Below are 10,655 nucleotides of genomic sequence, written 5' to 3'. Positions count from 1 at the left end.
ATCATAACAAAATTTGTCAGCATTGTAGTGTGATACACTGTCTAGGATTGATGATTTTTTCCTGTGAAAATGGAAAGTGCTTAAAGGGGAATCCAGCCTTGCCCATAAAATGTTGTGTTGGGAAGGAGAAAAATAAATTAAACAGAATGGTGAAAGTTTGAAAGAAATCGAACAAGCAATAAGAAAGTTATAGCTGCTTTAAAATTGAGATCAATAATACTATGTAAATTTCAAATTGGCAACTGGGTAAGTAAATTATGACAAAGGGCAAGGACAACTTTCCCATAGGCCATGTACTTTATAATCAGGGATTTGTGGTTTTCTCCTAAGTACCCCTTCCCCTGGGGCAGTAATCTAAATATAATCCAGGTAGTATATTGTTTTATTTCCTCATGAAAGAAAAATATAATTTGAAATAAAACTTTTGGGGAAAATGACATTTAAGCCATAATATGTATTGGAGTACATGGAAGAGTAGTCCTTGCCTTACATCACTATGACATCCCCTATGCGGCCAATTTGAAGTCTCCATGGGTATAGTGATTAACAATATTTACAACTTTTAAAAATTCATAACTTTCTTGTTGTTTGTCGAATATTGTTCAAACTTTCACCTATCAACTTGTCTGATTTTTCTTTTCCTTATAAAAACAAGTTTTTATTTGGGTTGGATTCCCCTTTAAATTTCCCCCGCTCCTGTTCAGTCTTGGTTCAATTCAATGTTCTTACTTGTCTTGTCTCCAACTTGACTTTAAACGTGGATCTAAATCCTACGTCTAAGGAATCCAAGTATTGGTCCATGAAAGGATTCAAGTTGTATGGCATCTGAACTTGATAACTCCAGCAATGAAACTTGTCACAATGCAAAACTTTCAATCATGCATTGAAATTTCATGACATTTTTTAAGTCATTCTATGAGAAGACACAGACAAAACCCCAGAAGTTTGCTGCACAAAATTCAAAATTTGAGGGGCAGGCATCTCCCCCTTAGGACCAACTGTCAGCCATCCATGTAAAGAACTCTATGACAATTGAAAAGTATAAAAGCACCAATTATTGAACAAAGTGCCCGAGCATAATCCTTATAGACTATATGATATGTTGACCAGTGCGCTCAGGTACCAATTTAGTAGCCCTTGTTTGTACATTTTCTAGTTCAACAATCAATCACAAATTTACAATTAATTACAAAAGAAATGATTGATTTAACAATAGACTTGCGATTGGTCGCGTCCACAAATACAAAATTAACAAGTTAGGCTTAACGTTAGTCTTAACGTTAGTCTTAGAATTAGATTCAAGATCTAACGACAACGTTAATAGTAGGGTGTCTGAAGCCACACTGAAGTGTCAGCATAAAACAGGCTGATTTAGGGGGAAAATGTGATCTGAATTTATTATTAACTTGTGTTTGGCATGTATGGAAAGAGAAGATTCAAGGGCTTCTTTTGACAGTAAGGACAAGTTTATATGATCATTTTAAATAAGGATTTAGAGATAAATTGCAAACCCTCATTTGTGTGTGTTGAGATTGTCATTTCCCCATGCGTTTTCTATGGGATAATGAAATGTCTGTTTTGCACAATTTTTTTCACTTCGTCGCAATTTTTCATTGTGATCTGGTTTCCAAATCTTTATAAAAATCATACCATCAGAAAGAGCATAAAAAAATCTTATTAGACTCTTTATGGACAAGTTTTTGGCATTAATGATGAATTTATAACAGCTCTCGGAAGCTAAAAATTTTGAATTGTGTTTGTCCATTTCTTAACTACACAGTCTATGTATGCCTATGGCAGAGAAATGCTGAAAATTGACCTAATTTCATTCTTCTTTTTTGCAGCCAATAATTGGATTTTTTTTCAAAAATGTTACATTTCTGTCAGTCTGAAGGTTATTTCTCTTCAAATTCACAAAGAAAATGTGATATTTTCTTGAAATAAGAAAAATAATTTTTTTCTCCATACACCCTATTAAAAGCCTCGTTGTCATTGACGTTAGGCCTAGTCTTGAGGACTCCATGATGATGTCTTTTAAAAAAATTTGACATATACTTCTTCATCATTGGAGTCTTGAATCCCCTCCCATATATATGCATAAGAGAGACATGTAAACAAAGATGGATCTCCCTAGGAAATCCATCTCTTTTATTAAAAATCACGTAAATGAACGGGTTTTTATTATTCTCCACACCTTCCTACGCCTAATGCATGAGAAGGTTTAAAAAAATATTCAATTAAAATGTGAAAAAATAAAGGTTTCTTACCAGACCGATGTCATGTAGATCCCTCGATCCAAATGTACACAACGCAAAGACAATAGGGCAGGGGGCTACATAACTTTTTGAAGCACTTGCCCAGTCGGGCAAGTAAATTTTCAAATAGTTGGGAAATACTTGCCCGAATATAGATTTCACTTGCCCGAAAAAATCCTTCAAAACAAAGTTTTATTGCTTCAAAACAAGTTAGGTTTTATGGTTTTACATACCATACCATTGACGGCTTTAAAAATACATTTTTTAACATGACTACTGATGTACCTGACCTTGTAGTTGTATTTTTTTTATTTTTTTATCTTGAACATCATGACAAAATATATGGTCAATATGCTCTTAATTAATTTCCTAATCTCATATATTTTCCATATATTTTGGAGGGGACTAGGACACACAATAAAAAAAGGGGAAATCACTGAAAATAACCATAGGAAAAAAAAGAAATTAAGAGAGGGGGAGAGAATAAAAGAAAAAAAATAAGAAGAAAGACAGAGAGGAAGAAATAAAGGAAGAATTATAGAAAAAAAGAAATAAAGAGAGAGAGAGAATGGCTGCGGGGAAGAGAAAGATGGAAAGAAAGAAAGAAGGGAAAGAAGGATAGAAAGAAAGAAAAAATAGAAAAACAAGTGGAATGCCTCTGGCCGTCTCACCTGCATCACGCGATTCAATATAGCAGCAGTGCTGATTTTGAAAACTACTATAACTCGCACAAGATGTTCAGTGATACTTGGTTACTCTTATTTCCACGTTTTATGAACTAGACCAATACACTTATAGAGATATGATGGCAATTCAACAAATACCCCCAACGTGGCCAAAGTTCTTTGACCTTACATGACCTTTGACCTTGATCATGTGACCTGAAACTCGCACAGGATGTTCAGTGATACTTGATTACTATCATGTCCAAGTTTTATGAACTAGACCAACACACTTTCAAATTTATGGCTGTAATTCAACAAATACCCCAATTTGGCCAAAGTTCATTGACCCTAAATGACATTTGACCTTGATCATGTGACCTGAAACTTGCACAGGATGTTCAGTAATACTTTATTACTATTATGTCCAAGTTTCATGAATCAGATCCATAAACTTTCAAAGCTATGATGGTAATTCAACAGATACCCCCAATTCGGCCAAAGTTCATTGACCCTAAATGACCTTTGACCTTGGTCATGTGATGTGAAACTCAAGCAGGATGTTCAGTGATACTTGATTAACCTTATGTATACGTTTCATGAACTAGGTCCATATATTTTCTAAGTTATGATGACATTTCTAAAACTTAACCTTAGGTTAAGATTTTGATGTTGATTCCCCCAACATGGTCTAAGTTCATTGACCCTAAATGACCTTTGACCTTGGTCATGTGACATGAAACTCAGGCAGGATGTTCAGTAATACTTGATTAACCTTATGGCCAAGTTTCATAAACTAGGTCCATATACTTTCTAAGTTATGCTGTCATTTCAAAAACTTAACCTCAGGTTAAGATTTGGTGTTGACGCCGCCGTCGCCGCCGCCGTCGGAAAAGCGGCGCCTATAGTCTCACTCTGCTATGCAGGTGAGACAAAAAATGAGGGGAAGAGAAAGGAAGGAAAGAAAGGAACAAATAAAAAAGAAAAAGAAAGAAAAATGTTAAAGAGAAAGATAGGAAGAAAGAAAAGAGAAAAAGAAAAGGTAAAGGATTGATGGAAGGAAGGAAAAGAAAGAAAACGAGAGAAAGGAAAGAAGGAAGAAAGAAAAGGTATAATGATAGATGGAAGGAAGGAAAAAAGAAAAAAAGAAAGATAGAACGAAAGACAGAAAGAAATGAAGGAAGGAATGAACAAAAGAGATGAAGGAAGGCAGAAAGAAAAAATAAGGAAGAAAAGAAAGGATGGATGGGAAAAAAAGAAAGATCAAAAGAACGAAAGAAAAAAAAAATCTGAAAGAAAGAAGGAAAGAAAAAGAAAGGAAGAAAGAAGGAAATAAAAAAGAAAGAAAGAAAATGAAGAGAAAAAAATGAGGGGAAGAGAAAGGAAGGAACGAATAAAAAAAAAGTGAAAAGAAAGAAAGGAAGAGACAAAAGGAAAATGTAAAGGATTGATGGAAGGAAGGAAAAGGGAAAGAAAGAAAACGAGAGAAGGGAAAGAAGGAAGAAAGAAAAGGTATAATGATAGATGGAAGGAAGGAAAAAAAGAAATAAAAGATAGAACAAAAGACAGAAAGAAATGAAGGAAGGAATGAAGGAAAGAGATGAAGGAAGGCAAAAAGAAAAAATAAGAAAAGAAAGGATGGATGGAAAAAAGAAAGATCAAAAGAACAAAAGACAGAAATAAAGAAAATCAGAAAGAAAGAAAGGAAGGAAAGAGAAAGAAAGAATGAAAGACAAAAAGAAAGGAAGGAATGAAGGAAAGAAATAAAGAAAGAAAAGAAAGAATGAAAGGGATGAAGAAAGTAAGGAAGAAAAGGAAAAGAATGGATGGACGGAAGGAAGGAAGACAGTAAGAAAGAATGAAAGGAAGAGGAAAAAGAAGGATTAAAGAAAGAGGTAAACAAAGGTTGGATGGAAGGAAGAAAGAAAAAAAAGATAGAAAGAAAAGAATGCCAAAAAAGAAAGACAGCTATAGTAACAGAAAAAAAATGAACAAAAGAAGGAAGGAAATTTAAAGGTCAAGTCCACCTCAGAAAAATGTTGATTTGAATCAATAGAGAAAAATCAGACTAGCACAATGCTAAAAATTTCATCAAAATCGGATGTAAAATAAGAAAGTTATGACATTTCAAAGTTTCGCTTATTTTTAACAAAATAGTTATATGAACGAGCCAGTAACATCCAAATTAGAGAGTCGATGATGTCACTCACTCACTATTTCTTTTGTTTTTTATTGTTTGAATTATACAATATTTCAATTTTTACCAATTTGACGATTAGGACCTCATTGCCTGAACCACAAAGTGTTCAGGGAGGAATGAAACTTCATTTCATATGACAATGACGAGAAAATCAAAATATTTCATATTTCATAATAAAATACAAAAGAAATAGTGAGTGAGTGATGTCATCGGTTCCCTCAATTGCATACCGACCGGGATGCGCATATAACTGTTTTGTGAAATGAAGCAAAACTTTAAAATGTCATAACTTTCTTATTTTACATCCGATTTTGATGAAATTTTCAGTGTTATGCTCGTTGAATTTTTCTCTTTTTATTCAAATCAAGTTTTTGTTGGGGTGGACTTGTCCTTTAAAGAAATAAAGAGAGATTCAAAAGAAAGATTGAAAAGAAAAGAAGGAAAGAAAATAGAGAGGAAGAAAGCTCAAACTATCCAGTCATAAATAAAGAAGAAAATTTATTAATTTTCTTGGCTAAAAAAAAAAGTTACGAAAGAAACCACGTTTATCATCATACACACAAATGCATATGTGGGACTGTCAAACAATGTATTTCAGTGTGTGCGATACAGACGATCATTCGAAACCCGATCTTTTTGAAGCATAACAGAAGTGAAAATTTCTCCTTTTACTGCTTACAAATGACAGAGCTACCCCAATTTTTTAAGGAAATATGGACATTACAAGAATTTTCATTGGTAAGAAATGTGAATTTTGACAGTTCTGTGGGAGAGAAAACATCGTTCGTGCAGCACCGTACTCCGTAGAAACTTAACTACATGCATCGGTTGTGTGGACTAGGCGCTAGCTAGCTATGCTAGACTGCCATTGATTCTGTGTGTGTGTGTATGTCTCTGAGCTGTGTGTTTATTGCAGAAAATGGCGCAAATTTTGCAATTCGAATCATGACTTATAAACTTTTTTGAAAGAAGAAATTAATGATATTGCTTATTTGCCTCTTTTTCTTTTCTATATTTTGACGGTGAAATATGGGGAATCTTTCTAAAATATAATTTCCATAGCCTAGGAGAATTTTGCTTGCCCGATTCGGGCAATCAGTTTTTGTCTTTGCTTGAAAACACTTGCCCGACTCTAACTTTTACTTGCCCCGGGCAATCGGGCAAGCGCTTATGTCGCACCCTGAATAGGGTCGTCCCTTGAACCGCTTACCGTTACGTATGACATACATCCGGTTAGCGATGCCGTTTTGAAGAACAATTTATAGATAAAAACTATTATTTTACAAATAATAAAATTCATTACGTGATTATAAATAATTAGTATAATACTGCTAATTATTTATAATCATGTAATGAATTTTATTATTTGTAAAATAATAATTTTTATCTATAAATTGTTCTTCAAAACGGCATCGCTAACCGGATGTACGTCATACGAAACGGTAAGCGGTTCAAGGGACGACCCTATTGTATTTGCGTTGTGTACATTTGGATCGAGGGATCTACACGACATCGGTCTGGTAAGAAACCTTTATTTTTTCACATTTTAATTGAATATTTTTTTAAACCTTCTCATGCATTAGGCGTAGGAAGGTGTGGAGAATAATAAAATCATGATCATTTACGTGATTTTTAATAAAAAAGATGGATTTCTTAGGGAAATCCATCTTTGTTTACATGTCTCTCTTATGCATATATGGGAGGGGATTCAAGTATCGGATAGAGTGCCCCCTGCTCACGTTTGAGAGACATAGGGAATACAATTTTTTTGTACTCCTGAGACGCCCTCGAAATGCAACTCGAGCGGGCTTGTCAGGATAACGTGCTGTACAGGGCAGGAGAGGTGGTCTTGCACAATTTCCTAGGAACTTTTCTTTCCTCTCTTTTCCTTTATTTTTTCTAACTGATATAGATTCAACAAAGAAATTATTATGTTTTTGGAAAAAAAAAGGAAAGCATTTTTACAAGGCAACAATAGTCAAAACTGACTAGTTTGCCTATTAAAAATAACAACAACAACAACTCCAATGGCAATGATCATGAATAAGTATATGTCAAATTTTTTTAAAAAGACATCATGATCATCATGGAGTCCTCAAGACTACGTTAGCCGGTTAGGCCAACCTAGACCAAAAGCTTCGGTCTCTGTTGGTTGTTCAGCTGAACTCCGTTGGCTTCACTCACCAAATACAGAGACCGAAGCTCTAGCGTGATCTGTACCAGTAGAGGCGCACGGCCAATATGGGAGACTCTCTCCAATAGGGGAGACAATCTCCCACATTGGAGACTTGCTTTGCAAAAGGACAAAAGAAACAACACCAACAAAAGCATGATTTTTTCCACCCAAAATTTTGTCTCACTGAGGTCATTTGTTTTGTGTGTGATTGACAACAAAAATCCTTATCAAAACAAAAGTAGACGGTGAATTTTTAAAGTAGACGGTGAAAAGGGGCAATTTTTCATGAGGAATCTGCTTATCACATTTTTATTTGCCGCCAAGGTAATCCTTTCGCAGCAAATGTAAACAAAGGAAATTGGTCTCCAAAACTGGAGACTGTCTCTGAAATTGGATACCCAAATTCTTTACAAAAGTCTCTGATATTGGAGATAATCTCCCACATTGGAGACAGTCTCCAATATTGGCCGTGCGCCTCTACTGTGTACAGGGGACTCAATGGCCATATGTTTATGTACTAATTTTGGATAAAACAGGGAGGTGAAGTTGCGCGACAGCCGAGGTAAGTCACTGTTTTTGTTCCTTTTAACTTGATTTTTCCCCAGTTTTTTGGCAATTAATGCCAAGGCAAAAGGAATATTAATCTGCATTTCGTTCGCATTAATTTTCAAAAGTTTGATTCATTAAAGACAAAAATTGAAGAGCCCTGACGGGGCTGTAAGTCCCCTAATGGTGGCTGCACGATAGCGAGCCGTCTGTGTACGAGGAGAAATTTAAAAAAAAATTAAAAAATTAAAAAACTCCTCGAAACAGACGGCTGCCAGCTGTCTAACTCTAAGGCCAACCTACCTCGAGCGAAGTTCGTGCAGGCTCCACTCCACTTCACTACCGCTACACTACGCTTCACCTACCCGAACTTCGAGACCATGAACTCGATCGGATATTCCGAGTGACAAAAGGTGGGATTTTATGGGGAGAAAATACAAAATTCATGCAACATCACGATCTTTAAAAACAAGTGCAACTAATATTCTTACTTTACACAAAGTTTCACTTCTTTTCCATGCTTCTATCAGTCTCAAAATTGATGATTTAGAGCCAACATGAAGTTCCTCACACGTATAAATATTAATGCGCTGCCGACTTCAAAACATCGCATGCGGGAGGTACCGGGTCTGGTCCGAGCTCGGACCCTCGCGCGCATGCGAAATCGGCAGCGAATTATTACGTGTGAGGAACTTCATGTTGGCTCTAAATCATCAATTTTGAGACTGATAGAAATATGGAAAAGAAGTGAAACTTTGTGTAAAGTAAGAATATTAGTTGCACTTGTTTTTAAAGATCGTGATGTTGCATGAATTTTGTATTTTCTCCCCATAAAATCCCACCTTTTGTCACTCGGAATATCCGATCGAGTTCATGGTCTCGGAGTTCGGGTAGGTGAAGCGTAGTGTAGCGGTAGTGAAGTGGAGTGGAGCCTGCACGAACTTCGCTCGAGGTAAGGCCAACCTTGACTTGAGTCTGACTAGCCAGGCGGCTTCTAGAGAGTAAAAAATCATTTACTAACGTAAGGTCACTCTCATGAAGCCAGGCCTTCCATCCCATAGACCCACACAATGGAAGCCAAAACCTCGGGGGTGAAAGTTTCAGGTTTTGGCTTCCATTGTGTGGGTCTATGGGATAGAAGGCCTGGCTTCATGAGAGTGACCTTACGTTAGTAAATGATTTTTACTCTCTAGAAGCCGCCTGGCTAACTAAGACCTAAGTCTGACTTAGGGCCTACTTAGTATACCCAGTTGTTGTGTGTCCGGACAGGTTGTGTGTCTGGACGATCAATTTTAGAAAGTCATTTGGAAAAAATTACAAGCGAAGTTTCATCAAATTTTAGTACAAAATTTTAGAAAATATTATAGAGAACAAAATAGAAGATGATTACAACTATTGAATTAATATTTTTAGTGTAATCTTAAGACAAAAAAGAAGGCTTCAAAAATATAAAGTGTCCGGACACCCGATCCCCCATCCTACTTGCTCATTGTTTGAAATTGAATGAGTGCGTTAGGCTAGACCAAAAGCTTCGGTCTCTGTTATGTTGGTTGTTCCGCTGAACTACGTTGGCTCCACTCACCAAATACATAGACCGAAGTTAAACCGTCGTCTGTACAGGGGCTCAATGGCCACCGCTAATTTCTTGTTTTTCTCCTCGATACCGCGATATTTTCCACCAAAAGTTCATACATATGCACCTATAGCTGAAAATGTATAAGTAACGACAGTTTCTTACCCTAAATTCCCGCTTTAAAACTGGCAATCAGGGGATTAACTCTGAAATTGACACTTGCGACTCGGACTTGTGGGCAGCCATCTTGGTAATGAATAATTCATGAAAAAGTGGCCGACGAAAGTCAGACTCCGCCCCATGACCTTTACGTCACACATTACAGAAGGGGAAAGAAAGGAGCAGTTAAAGAAACAAAAGAAAAAAGGGGAAATAAAAATTAAAAAGAAAAGTAAAACAAAAAAGAGAGAAAACGAAAGAGAAAGAGATAATGGAAAATGAAAAAAAAAACCATCTAGAATTTTAGTATTCATAAACCCGACGTAAAAGAGATGATCTGATTGGCCAATGGTTTTGATACGCAGTTGACCCGGAAGTTCTTCCAATGGCATATGTTTGTGTGTTATATCGACTTCGGATGAACGAGTGAACTAGGAGCTACACGACAGCCGAGGTAAGTCGCTGTTTTTTCTCCTTTTAACTTTATTTTTCCCTCGTTTTTGGCAATTAATGCCAAGAGGGAACATTAATTCGCATACTTGTCCATTTATTTTCATATATATTTATGAAATAAAGACAAAAATCGATGAGCCCCGTCGGGGGGAATTTGCATTGTACCTCCCCTAATGGTGGCGACACGCTAGCGAGCCGTCTGTGTATGAGGAGAAATTTAAAAAATAAAAAAATGTTGAAAAACTCCTCGAAACAGACGGCTGCCAGCTGTCTAGCGTTAGGCCTACTTTTACTTACTTGACGAAATCCGCTCTGGCAGATGATCGCAGGCTGCGATCATCTGCCAGAGCAGATTATTCAAAGATCTGCATTACAAACAGAATTTATTTAGGCTGGATAATTACTGGCACTGCAGTCCAAGCCGAGCCTCACCGCCGGCCGCCTCGCCAGCGCTTGTCCCCGGCCCTCGGAGCGCTTTGGCTGTGACTGTGTTCGCCAGTCGCAAGCTCTCCGACTCAGTCCGTCATCGACTCATGCATATTGTCACAACTAAAATTCTTCTTCAAACTCACAGTCACAGCTCAACACTCTAAGCACTTAGTGAACAAAAACGACAAATTCCTCATGACGA

This window comes from Lytechinus pictus, chromosome 2 (assembly GCF_037042905.1).
Source record: "Lytechinus pictus isolate F3 Inbred chromosome 2, Lp3.0, whole genome shotgun sequence".
In the NCBI taxonomy this organism is placed as follows: Eukaryota; Metazoa; Echinodermata; class Echinoidea; order Temnopleuroida; family Toxopneustidae; genus Lytechinus; species Lytechinus pictus.
This window is presented reverse-complemented; position numbering follows the sequence as displayed.